This window comes from Thalassophryne amazonica, chromosome 5 (assembly GCF_902500255.1).
Source record: "Thalassophryne amazonica chromosome 5, fThaAma1.1, whole genome shotgun sequence".
Classification (NCBI taxonomy): domain Eukaryota; kingdom Metazoa; phylum Chordata; class Actinopteri; order Batrachoidiformes; family Batrachoididae; genus Thalassophryne; species Thalassophryne amazonica.
This window is the reverse complement of record NC_047107.1, coordinates 4,475,928-4,496,499: the sequence shown is the minus strand read 5'-3', so window position 1 is coordinate 4,496,499 and position 20,572 is coordinate 4,475,928.

Genomic DNA, 20,572 nt, shown 5'->3' with positions numbered 1-20,572 from the left:
CTGTGGGTAGTTTCTGAGCTGTCGTTAGTTTCTGAGCCGTGGATAGGTTCTGATTGGTCATTTGTGTCTGAGCCATCTGTAGTTTCTGAACTGTCATTAGTTTTTGAGCCGCCGTAGCATCTGAGCAGTGGGTATTGTCTGAGCGGCCATTAGTCTTTGAGCCGTCATTAGTCTCTGAGCCATCGGTAGTTTCTGAGTAGTTGGTAGTGTCTGAGTCGTTGGTAGTTTCTGAGCCGTGGGTAGTTTCTGAGCTGTAGGTACTTTCTGAGCCATCATTAGTGTCTGAGCTGTGGGTTGTTTCTTAGCCATCAGTAGTTTCTGAGCCATGGGTCGTTTCTGAGCCATTGTTAGTTTCTGAGCCATGGGTAGTTTCTGAGCCGTCGTTAGTTTCTGAGGCATCGTTAGTGTCTGAGCGTTCATTAGTTTCTGAACCCTTGATAGTTTCTGAGTCATCAGTAGTGTCTAAGCAGTCGGTCATTTCTGAGCTTTCAGGAGTTTCTGAGCCGTTGATAGTGTCTGCCCTGTCATGAGTGTCTGAGCTGTGGGTAGTTTCTGAGCCGTCGTTAGTGTCTGAGCCGTGGGTAGTTTCTGAGCCTTTGTTAGTTTCTGAGCCATGGGTAGTTTCTGAGCCGTCGTTAGTTTTTGAGCGTTCATTAGTTTCTGAACCCTTGATAGTTTCTGAGTCATCGGTAGTTTCTTAGCCGTCATTAGTTTCTGAGCCATCTGTAGTGTCTGAGCCATGACTGATTTCTGAACAGTGGATAGTTTGTGCGCCGTCGATAGTGTCTGAGCCGTCATTGGTTTTTGAGCCATCTGTACTTTCTGAGCCATTGGGAATTTCTGAGCCATGGGTAGTTTCTGAGCTATCGTGAGTTTCTGAGCTGTGGGTAGTTTCTGATCGGTCATTTGTGACTGAGCCATCAGTATTTTCTGAGCTGTTCTTAGTTTCTGAGCCATTGGTAGTTTCTGAGACATCATTCGTTTCTGAGCCATCAGTAGTGTCTAAGCAGTCAGTCATTTCTGAGCTTTCAGGAGTTTCTGAGCCGTTGATAGTGTCTGCCTTGTCATGAGTGTCTGAGCCGTGGGTAGTTTCTGAGCCTTTGGTAATTTCTGAACCTTGGGTAGTTTCTGAGCCATTTGTAGTTTCTGAGCCTTGGGTAGTTTATGAACCGTCATTAGTGTCTGAGCTGTTGTTAGTTTCTGAGTAATTGGTAGTGTCTGAGCCATTGTTAGTGTCTAAGCCGTGGGTAGTTTCTGAGCCTTTGGTAGTGTCTGTGCCGTGGATAGTTAATGAGCTGTGGGTAGTTTCTGAGCCGTCATTAGTTTCTGATCCGTCAGTAGTCTCTGAGCCATCGGTAGTTTCTGAGCCATGGGTGATTTATGAACCGTGGGTAGTTTCTGAGCTGTCGTTAGTGTTTGAGCTGTAGTTAGTGTCTGAGCCGATGGTAGTTTCTGAGCTGTGGGTAGTTTCTGAGCTGTGGGTAGTTTCTGAGCCATGGGTAGTTTAAGAACCTTCATTAATGTCTGAGCTGTGGGTAGTTTCTGAGCCATGGGAAGTTTCAGAGACGTCGGTAGTTTCTTAGCTGTGAGTAGTTTCTGAGCCCTGGGTAGTTTATGAACCGTCGGTAGTGTCTGAGCTGTGGGGAATTTCTGAGCCGTGGGTAGTTTCTGAGCCATTGGTAGTTTCTGAGCCACTGGTAGTTTCTGACCTGTGGGTGGTTTCTGAGCTTTTGGTAGTTTCTGAGCCGTGGGTGGTTTCTGAACTGTGGGTAGTGTCTGAGCTGTTGGTAGTTTCTGAGCCATTGGGAGTTTCTGAGCCATCTGTAGTTTCGGAGCCATTGGTAGTTTCTTAACTGTGGGTCGTTTCTGAGCTGTGGGTAGTGTCTGAGCCGTGGGTAGTTTCTGAGTGGTCATTAGTGTCTGAGCCATTGGTATTTTCTGAGCAGTCATTAGTTTCTGAGCAGTCATTAGTTTCTGAGCCGTCATTAGTTTCTGAGCCATCGGTAGTTTCTGAGCCATCTGTAGTTTCTGAGCCATCGGTAGTTTCTGAGCCATGGGTGATTTATGAACTGTGGGTAGTTTCTGAGCTGTCGTTAGTGTTTGAGCTGTAGTTAGTGTCTGAGCCATTGGTAGTTTCTGAGCTGTGGTAGTTTCTGAGCCATGGGTAGTTTAAGAACCTTCATTAATGTCTGAGCCATGGGAAGTTTCAGAGACGTCGGTAGTATCTGCGGTTTCAGTAGTTTCTGAGCCATTGGTAGTTTCTGAACTGCGGGCAGTTTCTTAGCTGTGAGTAGTTTCTGAGCTCTGGGTAGTTTATGAACCGTCGGTATTGTCTGAGCTGTGGGGAATTTCTGAGCAGTTTCGTAGCTGTGAGTAGTTTCTGAGCCCTGGGTAGTTTATGAACCGCCAGTAGTGTCTGAGCTGTGGGGAATTTCTGAGTCGTGGGTAGTTTCTAAACTGTGGGTAGTTTCTGAGCCATCGGTAGTTTCTGATGCTTCAGTAGTTTCTGAGCCACTTGTAGTTTCTGACCTGTGGGTGGTTTCTGAGCTGTGGGTAGTTTCTGAGCTTTTGATAGTTTCTGAGCCGTGGGTAGTTTCTGAACTGTGGGTAGTGTCTGTGCTGTTGGTAGTTTCGGAGCCATTGGGAGTTTCGGAGCCATCTGTAGTTTTGGAGCCATTGGTAGTTTCTTAACTGTGGGTCGTTTCTGAGCTGTGGGTAGTGTCTGAGCCGTGGGTAGTTTCTGAGTGGTCATTAGTGTCTGAGCCGTGGGTAGTTTCTGAGTGGTCATTAGTGTCTGAGCCATTGGTATTTTCTGAGCCATCCTTAGTTTCTGAGCAGTCATTAGTTTGTGAGCCGTCATTAGTTTGTGAGCCATCTGTATTTTCTGAGCTGTGGTAGTTTGTGAGCCATGGGTAGTTTAAGAACCTTCATTAATGTCTGAGCCATGGGAAGTTTCAGAGACGTCGGTAGTATCTGCGGCTTCAGTAGTTTCTGAGCCATTGGTAGTTTCTGAACTGCGGGCAGTTTCTTAGCTGTGAGTAGTTTCGGAGCCCTGGGTAGTTTATGCACCGCCGGTATTGTCTGAGCTGTGGGGAATTTCTGAGCCCTGGGTAGTTTCTAAACTAGACGAAGAAGAGGAGGAAAACGTTGCCACGAACAGCGGGAGAAGAAGAAAACTAGAAGGGTGGAAATGAGAGTGGGGACTTTGAATGTTGGTAGTATGACTGGTAAAGGGAGAGAGCTGGCTGATATGATGGAGAGGAGAAAGGTAGACATATTGTGTGTGCAAGAGACCAAGTGGAAGGGAAGTAAGAGCAGGAGCATCGGCGGTGGGTACAAGTTGTTGTACCATGGTGAGGACAGGAAGAGAAATGGTGTTGGGGTCATTTTAAAGGAAGAGTATGTTAAAAGTGTGTTGGAGGTTAAGCGAGTGTCTGACAGGGTGATGAGTGTGAAGTTGGAAATTGAAGGGGTGATGATGAATATCATCAGTGCATATGCCCCACAGGTAGGTTGTGAGATGAAGGAGAAAGAAGATTTCTGGAGTGTGTTAGATGAGGTGGTGGAGAGTGTGCCCAAGCATGAAAGAGTGGTGATAGGAGCAGACTTCAATGGGCATGTTGGTGAAGGGAACAGAGGTGATGAGGAAGTAATGGGTAGATATGGTATCAAGGATAGGAATGGGGAAGGACAGATGGTAGTTGATTTTGCAAAAAGGATGGAAATGGCTGTGGTGAATACCTACTTTAAGAAAAGGGAGGAGCACAGGGTAACATATAAGAGTGGAGGAAGGTGCACACAGGTGGACTACATTCTTTATAGGAGATGCAAGCTAAAAGAAATCACAGACTGTAAGGTGGTAGCAGGAGAGAGTGTCACTAGACAGCATAGGATGGTTGTTTGTAGGATGACTTTAGAGGTAAAGAAGAAGAAGAGAGTGAGAGCTCAACAAAGGATCAGATGGTGGAACCTGAAGGAGGAAGACTGTTGTGTGAAATTTAGCAAGCAGGTGAGAGAAGCACTAGTTGGAGGGGAAGCAATTTTGGACAACTGGAAAAGTACTGCAGATGTGGTGAGGGAGACAGCTAGGGCAGTACTGGGTATGACATCTGGACAGTGGAAGGAAGACAAGGAGACTTGGTGGTGGAATGAAGAGGTCCAGGAAAGCATAAGGAGAAAGAGGTTGGCGAAAAAGTTTTGGGATAGTCAGAGAGATGAAGAAAGTAGACAGGAGTACAAGGAGATGCGGCGTAAGGCGAGAAGTGGCAAAAGCAAAGGAAAAGGCATATTGCGAGCTGTACAAGAAGTTGAATAGTAAGGAAGGAGAAAAGGACTTGTACCGATTGGCCAGACAAAGGGACAGAGCTGGAAAGGATGTGCAGCAGGTTAGGCTGGTAAAAGATGCACATGGTAATGTGCTGACAAGTGAGGAGTGTGTGCTGAGAAGGTGGAGGGAATATTTTGAAGAGTTGATGAATAAAGAAAATGAGTGAGAGAAAAGGCTGGATTATGTGGTGAGAGTAAATCAGGAAGTAAAAGAGATTAGCAAGGACGAAGTGAGGGCTGCTATGAAGAGGATGAAGAGTGGAAAGGCAGTTGGTCCAGATGACATTCCAATGGAGGCATGGAAATGTCTAGGAGAGATGGCAGTAGAGTTTCTAACCAGATTGTTTAATAAAATCTTGGAAAGTGAGAGGATGCCTGAGGAGTGGAGACGAAGTGTGCTGGTTCCTATTTTCAAGAACAAGGGTAATGTGCAGAGCTGCAGTAACTACAGAGGCATAAAGCTGATCAGCCACAGCATGAAGTTATGGGAAAGAGTAGTAGAAGCTAGGCTTAGAAAACAGGTGAAGATCTGTGAGCAGCAATATGGTTTCATGCCAAGAAAGAGCACTACAGATGCAATGTTTGCTCTGAGAATACTGTTGGAAAAGTACAGAGAAGGACAGAAAGAGTTACATTGTGTGTTTGTGGACTTAGAAAAAGCTTATGATAGGGTGCCAAGAGAAGAGTTGTGGCATTGTATGAGGAAGTCTGGAGTGGCAGAGAAGTACGTTAGGGTAGTGCAGGACATGTACAAGAATAGTGTGACAGCGGTGAGATGCGCAGTCGGAATGACAGACTCATTCAAGGTGGAGGTGAGATTACACCAAGGATCAGCTCTGAGTCCTTTCTTGTTTGCAGTGGTGATGGACAGGTTGACAGATGAGATCAGACAGGAGTCCCCATGGACTATGATGTTTGCAGATGACATTGTGAGAGTAGAGAGCAAGTTGAGTCTAGTCTGGAGAAGTGGAGATATGCTTTGGTGAGAAGGGGAATGAAAGTCAGTAGAAGCAAGACTGAGTACATGTGTGTGAATGAGAGGGAGCCCAGTGGAATAGTGCAGTTACAAGGAGTAGAAGTGGTGAAAGTAGATGAGTTTAAATATTTGGGGTCAACTGTTCAAAGTAATGGAGAGTGTGGTAGAGAGGTGAGGAAGAAAGTGCAGGCAGGGTGGAGGGGGTGGAGAAAGGTGGCAGGAGTGATTTGTGGCCGAAGAATATCAGCAAGAGTGAAGGGGAAAGTTTACAAAACAGTAGTGAGACCAGCTATGTTGTATGGTTTAGAGACAGTGGCACTAACAAAAAGACAGGAGGCAGAGCTGGAGGTGGCAGAGCTGAAGATGTTGAGATTCTCTTTGGGAGTGACAAGAATGGACAAGATTAGGAATGAACATATCAGAGGGACAGCTCAGGTGGGACGGTTTGGAGACAAAGTCAGAGAGGCGAGATTGAGATGGTTTGGACATGTGCAGAGGAGGGACCCAGGGTATATAGGGAGAAGGATGCTGAGGATGGAGCCACCAGGCAGGAGGAGAAGAGGGAGACCAAAGAGGAGGTTCATGGATGTGCTGAGAGAGGACATGCAGGTGGTTGGTGTGACAGAGGAAGACACAGAGGACAGGGTGCGATGGAAACGATTGATCTGCTGTGGCGACCCCTAACGGGAACAGCCGAAAGACAAAGAAGAAGAAGAAGGGTAGTTTCTAAACTGTGGGTAGTTTCTGAGCCATCGGTAGTTTCTGAGGCTTCAGTAGTTTCTGAGTCACTGGTAGTTTCTAACCTGTGGGTGGTTTCTGAGCTGTGGGTAGTTTCTGAGCTTTTGGTAGTTTCTGAGCCGTGGGTAGTTTCTGAACTGTGGGTAGTGTCTGTGCCGTTGGTTGGGAGTTTTGGAGCCATCTGTAGTTTCGGAGCCATTGGTAGTTTCTTAACTGTGGGTCGTTTCTGAGCTTGGGTAGTGTCTGAGCCGTGGGTAGTTTCTGAGTGGTCATTAGTGTCTGAGCCATTGGTAGTTTCTGAGCCGTCATTAGTTTCTGAGCCATCTGTAGTTTCTTAGCCATCAGAGTTTCTGAGCTGTTGTTAGTTTCTGAGCCGTGGATAGTTTCTGATCGGTCATTTGTGTCTGAGCCATTGGTAGTTAAATTTTATTACAGAGATTAGAGCAATGTCATAGGTATTAAAGGCACTGCGCTGCGGTGGTTTGAATCATATTTACCTAATATATTACAATTTTGTTGTGAAAGTGTAGGGACACGGACCCACAACAGGGGGCGCAAAGGAACGGACAATGGAATAAGCCAAAATATAACAATTTAATGTTGTGAAAGTGCACAACAGAGCAACAGACAACACAATTGAGATCAACAGTTAATAAGTCACGGTGACGTGTGGGCAGGCTCGAGGATAGAAGACGCCCGTCCAGAAAAGAGCCGGATCCCTCACGCTTTCCACTGCCACCGGATCTGAAGCACCCCGGAGCCACCAAGCGCTGGGTCCCCAGGTGGCCACTGCCTCCGGCTGTCAGATCGGGTACTGCTAGCAGGAAGAACAGACAGGTGATGGTGGGTGTGTGAACACCCAGCAAACAGTCAGAAAGGGTGGGAAACACCTCCACCTCTCAATCACAGTCACACAGGAACAAAAACGTGCAGCGCATGAAGGACTACTTATCCGAGGAGCGAAGACATCGTCTCCTCCCAGCTTCCAGCTGCTGACCAGTCAAACAGGTACGCCTGCAAATGTTCAGAAAGTCGTATGGCACAAAACCACGGCTGAGTGTTTACCTGATTGGTAGACAATTTCTCAGCAGTGAAGTCAAGATGCTGCCCGGCTTTTATGGAGATGTGGTTGATGATGATGATGAGTGACAGCTGTCACTCCCGGTTGCTCCGGTGCCCTCTCGTGCCTGAAGCCCACACTTCAGGCCGGGCACCTTCTGGTGGTGGGCCAGCAGCACCTCCTCTTCAGTGGCCCACACATCAGGACCCCCCCCTCAGGCTTGTCCGGGTGACGGGTGTAGAAGTCGGCCAGGAGGGCCGGGTCCAGGATGAAGCTCCTCTTCACCCAGGAGCGCTCTTCGGGTCCATAACCCTCCCAGTGCACCAGATACTGGAAACCCCGGCCCCGTCGACGGACGTCCAGGAGCCTACGCACTGTCCAGGCTGGCTCCCCATCGATGATCTAGACAGGAGGCGGCGCCGGTCCGGGTGTGCAGAGGAAAGAGGTGTGGTAAGACTTGATCCGGGAGACGTGGAAAATCAGGTGAATCCGCAGTGAAGCTGGCAGCTTCAGTTTCACTGCGGCCGGGCTGAGGACCTTGAGGATGGAGAAGGGGCCGATGTACCGGTCTTTCAGTTTTTGCGACTTCACCTGTAATGGAATGTCCTTCGTCGACAGCCAAACCTCCTGCCCGGGCTGGTATGCAGGGGTGGGGATCGCCGGCAGTCTGCATGGGCCTTGGCCCTTGTCTGGGCTTTGAGCAGAGCAGAGCGGGCAGAGCGCCACACCCGACGGCACCTCCTCAGATGGGCCTGGACCGAGGGCACCCCGACCTCTCCCTCCACAAGCGAAACAATGGGGGCTGGTACCCCAAAAAAACTTCAAACGGGGAGAGGCCGGTGGCAGATGAAACCTGGCTGTTGTGTGCGTACTCGATCCAGGCCAGATGGTTCCTCCAGGCTGTCGGGTGCGCTGAGGTCACACAGCGAAAGGCCTGTTCCAATTCCTGGTTGGCCTGCTCTACCTATCCGTTAGTCTGGGGATGGTACCCGGATGAGAGGCTCACGGTGGCCCCCAGTTCCCTATAGAAACTCCTCCAGACTTGCGAGGAGAACTGGGGATTACGGTCAGAGACGATGTCGGATGGAATCCCATGCAGACGTACGACGTGGTGGACCAGGAGGTCTGCAGTCTCCTGGGTCGTCGGGAGCTTCGGGAGGTCCACGAAGTGGGCTGCCTTGGAGAACCGGTCCACTATCGTGAGGATGGTGGTCATGCCCTGGGACGAAGTCCAGGCCGATGTGGGACCAGGGGCGGTGGGGCACAGGTAACGGCTGGAGGAGTCCCTGTGACCGTTGGTGGTCTGCCTTTCCCCTGGCGCAGGTGGTGCAGGCCTGGACGTACTCCCGGACGTCGGCTTCCATAGACGCCCACCAGAAGCGCTGCCGGACCACTGCCACGGTTCTTCACACCCCAGGATGACAGGAGAACTTGGATCCGTGACAGAAGTCCAGTCGCACCGATCCGACCAGGTGAAGGGGACTTTAGTGGAGGTCAGGGCCGTCAGGGGGCTAACTACCTGGCTATAGCCCTTAATAAACCTCTTGTAGAAATTTGTAAAGCCGAGAAACTGTTGCAGCTTCCTACGGCTTGTCGGTTGGGGCCAATCTCTCACCGCCGCTACCTTGGCCGGATCGGGTGCGACGGAGTTGGAGGAGATGATGAACCCCAGGAAGGACAAAGAAGTATGGTGGAACTCGCACTTCTCGACCTTCACAAACAACCGGTTCTCCAATAACCACTGCAGGACGTGACGTACATGCTGCACATGAGTCTCAGGATCCGGGGAGAAGATGAGGATGTCGTCCAGATATACGAAGACGAACCGGTGCAGGAAGTCCCGCAAGACATCATTAACCAATGCCTGGAACGTCGCGGGCGCATTGGTGAGGCCGAACGGCATGACCAGGTACTCAAAGTGACCTAACGGGGTGTTAAATGCCGTCTTCCACTCGTCTCCCTTCCAGATCAGAACCAGATGATACGCATTCCTAAGATCTAGTTTGGTGAAGATTTGGGCTCCATGCAAGGGCGTGAACACAGAATCTAGCAGAGGTAGAGGTAGAGGGAGGTAGAAGGTGTTACATAGAACACAATCTCCTCCCTGTGATTTCCAGACACCACCAAAGTCACGGGTGGTGTCTGGTGTGTGATTAATGGGAGAAGGGTGCCATCTAGTGCCCGTACCTTCAATGGGGAAGGTAGAGCCACAAAGGATCGTCACTGGGATGCATGCGGATCTACGGGCTCTCCCCGCGTGGATGCTATGGCCCACCCTTAACCCAGTCTCTAAGGGCGGGTGTTGAAGTTTAACCGCTTGAGGCAGTTTCTTTGTATGTGCTCATTAGAGCCACAGAAAAAACATTCTCCGCGAGCCAGCCTCCATTGTCTGTCATGTGATTTTACTTTAGCCCTGCTTGTGTCCATAGCTTCGTCAGCAGGGGGAGCTGTTGCTCCATGGAGCTCTCCGACTGTGGAGCGTGGGGACGGTGGCACCCTTTCGGACCCGGAAGGAAGAGGGACAGCTCACGCCCGGCCACGCCCTTCTCCCCGCTCCCGACGGTGTTCTTCTAACCGGTTGTCTAACCGTATGACCAGGTCGACAAGCCCGTCAAAATCCCGCGGCTCATCCTTAGCCAGCAGGTGCTCCTTCAGGACCGGAGACAGTCCGTTTATGAAGGCGGCGCGGAGTGCAACGTTATTCCAGCCGGACCTTGCAGCCGTGATGTGGAAGTCGACTGCATACTCGGCTGCACTCCAACGTCCCTGTCTCATTGACAGCAGCACGGTCGAAGCGGTCTCGCCTCTATTGGGATGATCAAACACCTGTTTAAACTCCCTCACAAACCCAACATATGTCGTTAGGAGCCGTGAATTTTGCTCCCAGAGCGCCGTAGCCCAGGTGCGTGCCTCTCCTCGAAGCAAATTAATGACATAAGCCACCCGGCTGGCATCTGACGCGTACATGATGGGACGCTGTGCAGACGAGCGAACACTGCATTAAGAAGTCTGCGCAACCAGTCTTGACACAACCTCCGTACAGTTCCGGAGGGCTTATGTATGCTTCAGGGGATGGGGGGGGGGGGGGGGGGTTCGTTGAATCACCACTGGAATGTCTGTATCTAGTGCTCGGTCAGCTGGAGGAGGTGCTGCAGCAGTGCCCTGAGTGCGCGCTTCCACCTGGGAGGTGAGAGCCTCCATCCTCCAATTGAGTATAACGTTCTGCTCGGTTACCAAGTCCAACCAAGCAGTGAAGGCGGTTAAGATGTGCTGCAGCTCACTCAACACGCCTCCTGCCGACGCCTGTGCACCCTGTGTATCCATTGGTGGTTCAATCGATGGTTGACGCCCCTTGGGATCCATGACGCTGGCCGAGAAATCCTGTTGTGAAAGTGTAGGGACACGGACCCACAACAGGGGGCGCAAATGAACGGACAATGGAATAAGCCAAAATATACCAATTTAATGTTATGAATGTGCACAACAGAGCAACAGACAACACAATTGAGATCAACAGTCAATAAGTCACGGTGACGTGTGGGCAGGCTCGAGGATAGAAGACGCCCGTCCAGAAAAGAGCCGGATCCCACACGCTTTCCACTGCCACCGGATCTGAAGCACCCCGGAGCCACCAAGCGCTGGGTCCCCAGGTGGCCACTGCCTCCGGCTGTCAGATCGGGTACTGCTGGCAGGAAGAACAGACAGGTGATGGTGGGTGCGTGAACACCCAGCAAACAGTCAGAAAGGGTGGGAAACACCTCCACCTCTCAATCACAGTCATACAGGAACAAAAACGTGCAGCGCCTGAGACGTCGTCTCCTCCCAGCTTCCAGCTGCTGACCAGTCAAACAGGTACGCCTGCAAATGTTCAGAAAGTCGTATGGCACAAAACCACGGCTGAGTGTTTACCTGATTGGTAGACGATTTCTCGGCAGTGAGGTGAAGATGCTGCCCGGCTTTTATGGAGATGTGGTTGATGATGATGATGAATGACAGCTGGTGCTTGTTGATGAGTGACAGCTGTCACTCTCGGTTGCTCCGGTGCCCTCTCGTGCCTGAAGCACGCACTTCAGGCCGGGCGCCCTCTGGTGGTGGGCCAGCAGTACCTCTTCTTCAGCGGCCCACACAACACAATTTGTTCATGTAAATGGGGAATATTCTTCACAGACTAAGGTTAATTATGAAGTTCCACAAGGTTCTGTGCTAGGACCAATTTTATTCACTTTATACATGCTTTCATTAGGCAGTATTATTAGACAGCATTGCTTAAATTTTCATTGTTACTCAGATGATACCCAGCTTTATCTATCCATGAAGCCAGAGGACACACACCAATTAGCTAAACTGCAGGATTGTCTTACAGACATAAAGACATGGATGACCTCTAATTTCCTGCTTTTAAACTCAGATAAAACTGAAGTTATTGTACTTGGCCCCACAAATCTTAGAAACATTGTGTCTATCCAGATCCTTACTCTGGATGGCATTACCCTGACCTCTAGTAATACTGTGTGAAATCTTGGAGTCATTTTTAATCAGGATATGTCATTCAGTGCGCATATTAAACAAATATGTAGGACTGTTTTTTTGCATTTGCTCAATATCTCTAAAATTAGAAAGGTCTTGTCTCAGAGTGATGCTGAAAAACTAATTCATGCATTTATTTCCTCTAGGCTGGACTATCAGGTTGTCCTAAAAGTTCCCTGAAAAGCCTTCAGTTAATTCAAAATGCTGCAGCTAGAGTACTGGCGTGGACTAGAAGAAGAGAGCATATTTCACCCATATTGGCCTCTCTTCATTGGCTTCCTGTTAATTCTAGAATAGAATTTAAAATTCTTCTTCTTACTTATAAGGTTTTGAATAATCAGGTCCCATCTTATCTTAGGGACCTCATAGTACCATATCACCCCAATAGAGCGCTTCGCTCTCAGACTGCAGGCTTACTTGTAGTTCCTAGGGTTTTAATTTAAGAGTAGAATGGGAGGCAAAGCCTTCAGCTTTCAGGCTCCTCTCCTGTGGAACCAGCTCCCAATTCGAATAAGGGAGACAGACACCCTCTCTACTTTTAAGATTAGGCTTAAAACTTTCCTTTTTGCTAAAGATTATAGTTAGGGCTGGATCAGGTGACCCTGAACCATCCCTTAGTTATGCTGCTATAGACTTAGACTGCTGGGGGGTTCCCATGATGCACTGAGTGTTTCTTTCTCTTTTTGCTCTGTATGTACCACTCTGCATTTAATCATTAGTGATTGATCTCTGCTCCCCTCCACAGCATGTCTTTTTCCTGGTTCTCTCCCTCAGCCCCAACCAGTCCCAGCAGTAGACTGCCCCTCCCTGAGCCTGGTTCTGCTGGAGGTTTCTTCCTGTTAAAAGGGAGTTTTTCCTTCCCACTGTCGCCAAGTGCTTGCTCACAGGGGGTCATTTTGACTGTTGGGGTTTTTCCGTAATTATTGTATGGCTTTGCCTTACAATATAAAGTGCCTTGGGGCAACTGTTTGTTGTGATTTGGTGCTATATAAATAAAACTGATTTGATTTGATTTGATTAGTTTCTGAGCTGTCACTCGTTTATGAGTTTCTGAGACATCATTAGTTTCTGAGCCATCAATAGTGTCTGAGCAGTTGGTCATTTCAGAACTTTCAGTAGTTTTTGAGTCGTTGTTAGTGTATGAACCTTAGGTAGTTTCTGAGCCTTAGGTAGTTTCGGAACTGTGGGTAGTTTCTGAGCCATGTGTAGTTTAAGAACCATCATTAGTGTCTGAGCTGTGGGTAGTTTCTGAGCCCTGGGTAGTTTATGAACTGTCATTAGTGTCTTAGCTGTGGGTAGTTTCTGACCCATGGGTAGTTTCTAATCTGTGGGTAGTTTCTGAAGCTTCAGCAGTTTCTGAGCCATGGGTAGTTTCAGAACTGTGGGTAGCTTCTGAGGCATGTGTAGTTTCTGAGCTGTGGGTAGTGTCAGAGCCGTGATTAGTTTCTGAGCCGTTGGTAGTTTCTGGGCTGTCATTAGTTTATGAGCCATCGCTAGTTTCTGAGCCATCTGTAGTTTCTGAGCCATCTGTAGTGTCTGAGCAGTCGGTCATTTCAGAATTTTCATTACTTTTTGAGCCGTTGTTAGTTTCTGAGCCTTAGGTAATTTCTGTACTGTGGGTAGTTTCTGATGCATCATTAGTTTCTGAGCCGTTGGTAGTTTCTGAGCCATGGGTAGTTTCTGAGCCATCATTAGTTTCTGAGCATTCGGTCATTTCAGAACTTTCAGTAGTTTTTGAGCTGCTGTTAGTGTCTGAGCCATGGGTAGTTTCTGAGCCTTAGGTAGTTTCTGAACTGTGGGTAGTTTCTGAGCCATGGGTAGTTTCTGAGCCATAGGTATTTTCCAAGCTGTGGGTAGTTTCTGAGCTGTGTAGTTTCTGAGCCCTGGGTAGTTTATGAACCGTCGTTAGTGTCTTAGCTGTGGGTAGTTTCTAAGCCATGGGTAGTTTCTAAACTGTGGGTAGTTTCTGAGTCGTTGGTAGTTTCTGAGGCTTCAGCAGTTTTTCAGCCATGGGTAGTTTCTGAGCTGTACGTAGTTTCTGAGCCGTGGGTAGTTTATGAGCCGTCATTAGTTTTTGAGCCATCAGTAGTTTCTGAGCCATCTGTAGTTTCTGAGCAATCGGGAGTTTCTGAGCTGTCATTAGTTTCTGAGCCGTGGATAGTGTCTGATCGGTCATTTGTGTCTGAGCCATCAGTAGTTTCTGAACTGTCATGAGTATTTGAGCCGTAGTAGCGTCTGAGCAGTTGGTCATTTCTGAGCTTTCAGTAGTTTCTGAGCCATTGTTAGTGTCTGAGCTGCAATGAGTGTCTGAGCCATGGGTAGTTTCTGAGACATCTGTAGTTTCTGATCCGTTGTTAGTGTCTGAGCCATGGGTAGTTTCTGAGCCTTTGGTAATTTCTGAACCTTGGGTAGTTTCTGAGCCATTGGCAGTGTCTGAGCCGTGGGTAGTTTATAAACTGTCGTTAGTGTCTGAGCTGTGGGTAGTTTATAAACTGTCGTTGGTGTCTGAGCTGTGGGTAGGTTCTAAACTGTGGGTAGTTTTTGAGGCTTCGGTAGGTTCTGAGCCATGGGTAGTTTCTGAACTGTGGGTAGTTTAAGAGCCATGTGTAGTTACTGAGCCGTAGGTAGTATCTGAGTGGTCATTAGTTTCTGAGCCATCGTTGTTTCTGAGCGGTCATTAGTTTCTGAGCTTTCGGTAGTTTCTGAGTCATCAGTAATTCCTGAGCCATCATTAGTTTCTGAGTTATCACTCTTTCTGAGCCATCATTAGTTGCTGAGCCATGGGTAGTTCCTTACCCTTTGTTGTTGTCTGAGCCATCATTAGTTTCTGAGCGATCATTAGTCTCTGAGCCGTCATTAGTTTCTGAGTCATCGGTAGTTTCTGAGTCATCTGTAGTTTCTGAGCCCTCATTAATTCCTGAGCCATGAGTTGTTTTTGAGTGGTCATTAGTTTCTGAACCCTCACTAGTGTCTGAGTTGTCGGTAGTTTCTGAGCCATAGGTAGTTTCTGAATTGTGGGCAGATTCTGAGCCATCGTTAGTGTCTTAGCCGTGGGTACTTTGTGAATCATGGGTCGTTTCTGAGTCATCGTTGGTGTCGGAGCCGTCATTACTGTCTGAGCCGTGGTATAGTTTCTGAGCTGTGGGTAGTTTCTGAGCTGTCATTAGTTTCTAACCAGTCAGTAGTCTCTGAGCCCTCCCTAGTTTCTGAGCCACAGGTAGTTTCTGAGCCATCATTGGTTTCTGAGCCATGGGTAGTCTCTGAGCCATAGGGTATTTTCTGAGCCATGGGTCATTTATGAACCGTGGGTAGTTTCTGAGCCGTCGTTAGTGTTTGAGCTGTAGTTAGTGTCTGAGCCGCTGGTAGCTTCTGAGCTGTGGGTAGTTTCTGAGCTGTGGTAGTTTCTGAGCCATGGGTAGTTTATGAACCTTCATTAATGTCTGAGCTGTGGGTAGTTTCTGAGCCATGGGAAGTTTCAGAGATGTCGGTAGTTTCTGCAGCTTCAGTAGTTTCTGAGCCATTGGTAGTTTCTGAACTGCAGGTAGTTTCTTAGCTGTGGGTAGTTTCTGACCCATGGGTAGTTTCTAATCTGTGTGTAGTTTCTGAGTCGACGGTAGTTTCTGAGGCTTCAGCAGTTTCTGAGCCATGGGTAGTTTCAGAACTGTGGGTAGCTTCTGAGGCATGCATAGTTTGAGCTGTGGGTAGTGTCTGAGCTGTGGTTAGTATCTGAGCAGTCATTAGTTTCGGAGCCATCGGTAGTTTCTGAGCCATCTGGAGTTTCTGAGCCATCTGGAGTTTCTGAGCTGTGGGTAGTTTCTGAGCTGTCGTTAGTTTCTGAGCTGTGGATAGTTTCTGATCGGTCATTTGTGTCTGAGCCATTGGTAGTTTCTGAACTGTCATTAGTTTTTGAGCATTTGTAGTGTCTGAGCAGTTAGTCATTTCTGAGCTGTCAGTAGTTTCTGAGCCGTCTGTAGTGTCTGAGCAGTCGGTCATTTCAGACCTATCAGTAGTTTTTGAGCCGTTGTTAGTGTCTGAGCCTTGGGTAGTTTCTGAGCCTTAGGTAGTTTCTGAACTGTGGGTAGTTTCTGACGCATTAGTTTCTGAGCCGTCGGTAGTTTCTGAGCCATCATTAGTTTCTGAGCCGTCAATAGTGTCTGAGCAGTTGGTTTTCAGAACTTTCAGTAGTTTTTGAGCCGCTGTTAGTGTTGGAGCTGTGGGTAGTTTCTGAGCCTTAGGTAGTTTCTGAGCCATGGGTAGTTTCTGAGCCATAGGTAGTTTCCGAGCTGTTGTTAGTTTCCGAGCTGTGTGTAGTTTCTGAGACCTGGGTAGTTTATGAACCGTCGTTAGTGTCTTAGCTGTGGGTAGTTTCTGAGCCATGGGTATTTTCTAAACTGTGAGTAGTTTCTGAGTCATCGGTAGTTTCTGAGGCGTCAGCAGTTTTTCAGCCATGGGTAGTTTCAGAACTGTGGGTAGCTTTGGAGCCATGTGTAGTTTCTGAGCCATGCGTAGTTTCTGAGCCGTGGGTAGTTTATGAACTGTTGTTCGTGTCTGAGCCGTGGGTAGTTTCTGAGCAATCGGGAGTTTCTGAGCCGTGGGTAGTTTATGAACTGTTGTTCGTGTCTGAGCCATCGGTAGTTTCTGAACTGTCATGAGTTTTTGAGCCGTCGTAGTGTCTGAGCCATGGGTAGTTTCTGAGCCTTTGGTAATTTCTGAACCTTGCGTAGTTTCTGAGCCATTGGCAGTTTCTGAGCTGCGGGTAGTTTCTGAGCCATGGGTAGTTTATAAACTGTCGTTAGTGTGTGAGCTGTGGGTAGTTTCTAAACTGTGGGTCGTTTCTGAGCCATCGGTAGTTTCTGAGCTGTCGGTAGTTTCTGAGTCATTGTTAGTTTCTGAGCTGTTGTTTGTTTCTGAGCTGTTATTAGTTTTTGAGCCATCAGTAGTTTCTGAGCCGTGGGTAGTTTCTGAGCTGTATGTAGTTTCTGAGCCATGGGTAGTTTATGAACCATCATTAGTGTCTGAGCTGTGGGTAGTTTCTGAGCCTTTGGTAGTGTCTAAGCTGTGGATAGTTAATGAACCATGGGTAGATTCTGAGCCATCGTTACTGTTTGAGCTGTCGTTAGTGTCTGAGCCATTGGAAGTTTCTGAGCTGTGGTACTTTCTGAGCTGTGTGTAGTTTATTAACCTTCATTAGTGTCTGAGCTGTGGGTAGTTTCTGAGCCATGGGAAGTTTCTGACCGGTCTGTAGTTTCTGTGGCTTCAGTAGTTTCTAAGCCATTGGTAGTTTCTGAAGTGTGGGTAGTTTCTGAACTGTGGGTAGTTTAGGAGCCATGTGTAGTTTCAGAGCCGTGGGTAGTTTCTGAGTGGTCATTAGTTTCTGAACCATTGTTGTTTCTGAGCGGTTATTAGTTTCTGAGGTGTCGGTAGTTTCTGAGTCATCAGCAATTCCTGAGCCGTCATTAGTTTCTGTGTTATCACTCGTTTCTGAGCAATCATTAGTTTCTGAGCCATGGGTAGTTCCTTAGCCTTTGTTGTTGTCTGAGCCATCATTAGTTTCTGAGCGATAGTTAGTCTCTGAGCCCTCATTAGTTTCTGAGCCATGGGTAGTTCCTTAGCCTTTGTTGTTGTCTGAGCCATCATTAGTTTCTGAGCGATAGTTAGTCTCTGAGCCCTCAGTTTCTGAGCTGTTTTGTTTCTGAGCTGTTGTTAGTTTTTGAGCCATCAGTAGTTTCTGAGCCATCCGGAGTTTCTGAGCCGTGGGTAGTTTCTGAGCTGTACGTAGTTTCTGAGCCATGGTTAGTTTATGAACCATCATTAGTGTCTGAGCCATTGGTAGTTTATGAGCCTTTGTTAGTGTCTGAGCCATGGGTAGTTTCTCAGCCGTGGGTAGTTTCTTAGCCATTGGTAGTGTCTGAGCCGTGGGTAGTTTCTGAAACCTGGGTAGTTTCTGAGCTGTTGTTAGTGTCTGAGCTGTGGGTAGTTTCTGAACAGTGGGTAGTTTCTCAGCCATCGTTAGTTTCTGAGCCGTCACTAGTGTCTGAGCTGTCGGTAGTTTCTGAGCCATGGGTAGTTGCTGAAACCTGGGTAGTTTCTGAGCCGTCGTTAGTGTCTGAGCCGTGTGTACTTTGTGAATCGTGGGTCGTTTCTGAGTCGTCGCTGGTGTCGGAGCCGTCATTACTGTCTGAGCCGTGGGTAGTTTCTGAGCTGTCATTAGCCTCTGATCCGTCAGTAGTCTCTGAGGCCTTGCTAGTTTCTGAGCCACAGGTAGTTTCTGAGCCATCGTTGGTTTCTGAGCCATCATTAGTGTCTGAGCTGTTGTTAGTTTCTGAGCAATCGGGAGTTTCTGAGCCTTTGGTAGTGTCTGAGCCGTGGATAGTTAATGAACCATGGGTAGATTCTGAGCCATCGTCACTGTTTGAGCTGTTAGTGTCTGAGCCATTGGAAGTTTCTGAGCTGTGTGTAGTTTATGAACCTTCATTATTGTCTGAGCTGTGGGTAGTTTCTGAGCCATCTGTTGTTTCGGAACCATTGGTAGTTTCTAAACTGTGGGTAGTTTCTGACCCGTCGGTAGTTTCTGAGGCTTCGGTAGGTTCTGAGCCATGGGTAGTTTCTGAACTGTGGGTAGTTTAGGAGCCATGTGTAGTTTCTGAGCCGTGGGTAGTTTCTGAGTTGTCATTAGTTTCTGAGCCATCGTTGTTTCTGAGCGGTCATTAGTTTCTGAGCTGTCGGTAGTTTCTGAGTCATCAGTAATTCCTGAGCCATCATTAGTTTCTGTGTTATCACTCGTTTCTGAGCCATCATTAGTTTCTGAGCCATGGGTAGTTCCTTAGCCTTTGTTGTTGTCTGAGCCATCGTTAGTTTCTGAGCGATCATTAGTCTCTGAGCCGTCATTAGTTTCTGAGCCATCGGTAGTTTCTGAGCTGGCGGTAGTGTCTGAATCATTGTTAGTTTCTGAGCTGTTGTTTGTTTCTGAGCTGTTGTTAGTTTTTGAGCCATCAGTAGTTTCAGAGCCATCCGGAGTTTCTGAGCAGTGGGTAGTTTCTGAGCTGTAGGTAGTTTCTGAGCAATGGGTAGTTTCTGAGCTGTAGGTAGTTTCTGAGCCATGGGTAGTTTATGAACCATCATTAGTGTCTGAGCCGTGGGTAGTTTATGAACCATCATTAGTGTCTGAGCCGTGGGTAGTTTCTGAACAGTGGGTAGTTTCTCAGCCATCGTTAGTTTCTGAGCCGTCACTCGTGTCTGAGCTGTCGGTAGTTTCTGAGCCATGGGTAGTTTCTGAATCGTGGGCAGTTTCTGAGCCGTTGTTAGTGTCTGAGCCGTGGGTAGTTTCTGAGCTGTCATTAGTTTCTGATCCGTCAGTAGTCTCTGAGCCCTCGCTATTTTCTGAGCCATCGTTGGTTTCTGAGCCATCATTAGTGTCTGAGCTGTTGTTAGTTTCTGAGCAATCGGTAGTGTTTGAGCCATGGGTAATTTCTGAGCCTTTGGTAGTGTCTGAGCTGTGGATAGTTAATGAACCGTGGGTAGATTCTGAGCCATCGTTAGTGTTTGAGCTGTCGTTAGTGTCTGAGCCGTCATTAGTTTCTGAGCCATCGGTAGTTTCTGAGCTGGCGGTAGTGTCTGAATCATTGTTAGTTTCTGAGCCGTTGTTTGTTTCTGAGCTGTTGTTAGTTTTTGAGCCATCAGTAGTTTCAGAGCCATCCGGAGTTTCTGAGCAGTGGGTAGTTTCTGAGCTGTAGGTAGTTTCTGAGCAATGGGTAGTTTCTGAGCTGTAGGTAGTTTCTGAGCCATGGGTAGTTTATGAACCATCATTAGTGTCTGAGCCATGGGTAGTTTCTCAGCCGTGGGTAGTTTCTTAGCCATTGGTAGTGTCTGAGCCATGGGTAGTTTCTGAACAGTGGGTAGTTTCTCAGCCATCGTTAGTTTCTGAGCCGTCACTCGTGTCTGAGCTGTCGGTAGTTTCTGAGCCATGGGTAGTTTCTGAATCATGGGCAGTTTCTGAGCCGTTGTTAGTGTCTGAGCCGTGGGTAGTTTCTGAGCTGTCATTAGTTTCTGATCCGTCAGTAGTCTCTGAGGCCTCGCTATTTTCTGAGCCACAGGTACTTTCTGAGCCATCGTTGGTTTCTGAGCCATCATTAGTGTCTGAGCTGTTGTTAGTTTCTGAGCAATCGGTAGTGTTTGAGCCATGGGTAATTTCTGAGCCTTTGGTAGTGTCTGAGCTGTGGATAGTTAATGAACCGTGGGTAGATTCTGAGCCATCGTTAGTGTTTGAGCTGTCGTTAGTGTCTAAGCCATTGATAGTTTCTGAGCTGTGGGTAGTTTCTGAGCTGTGGTAGTTTCTGAGCTGTGTGTAGTTTATGAACCTTCATTATTGTCTGAACTGTGGGTAGTTTCTAAGCCATGGGTAGTTTCTGAGCCGTTTGTAGTTTCTGCGGCTTCAGTAGTTTCTGAGCCATTGGTAGTTTCTGAAGAATGTGTAGTTTCTTAGCTGTGAGTAGTTTCTGAACTCTGGGTAGTTTATGAACCATCGGTAGTGTATGAGCTGTGGGGAATTTCTGAACCGTGGGTAGTTTCTGAGCCATGTATAGTTTCTGAGATGTGCGTAGATTCTGAGCCGTCGTTAGTATCTGAGCTATGGGTAGTTTCTGAGCCGTCGATAGTTTCTGAGGCTTCAGTAGTTTCTGAGCTACTGGTAGTTTCTGACCTGTGGGTATTTTCTGAGCTGTGGGTAGTTTCTGAGCTTTTCTTAGTTTCTGTGCCATGGGTAGTTTCTGAACTGTGGTTAGTGTCTGAGCCGTTGGTAGTTTCGGAGCCATTGGGGGTTTCTGAGCCATCGGTTGTTTCGGAACCATTGGTAGTTTCTGAACTGTGGGTTGTTTCTGAGCTATGGGTAGTGTCTGAGCCGTGAGTAGTTTCTGAGTGGTCATTAGTGTCTGAGCCATTGGTATTTT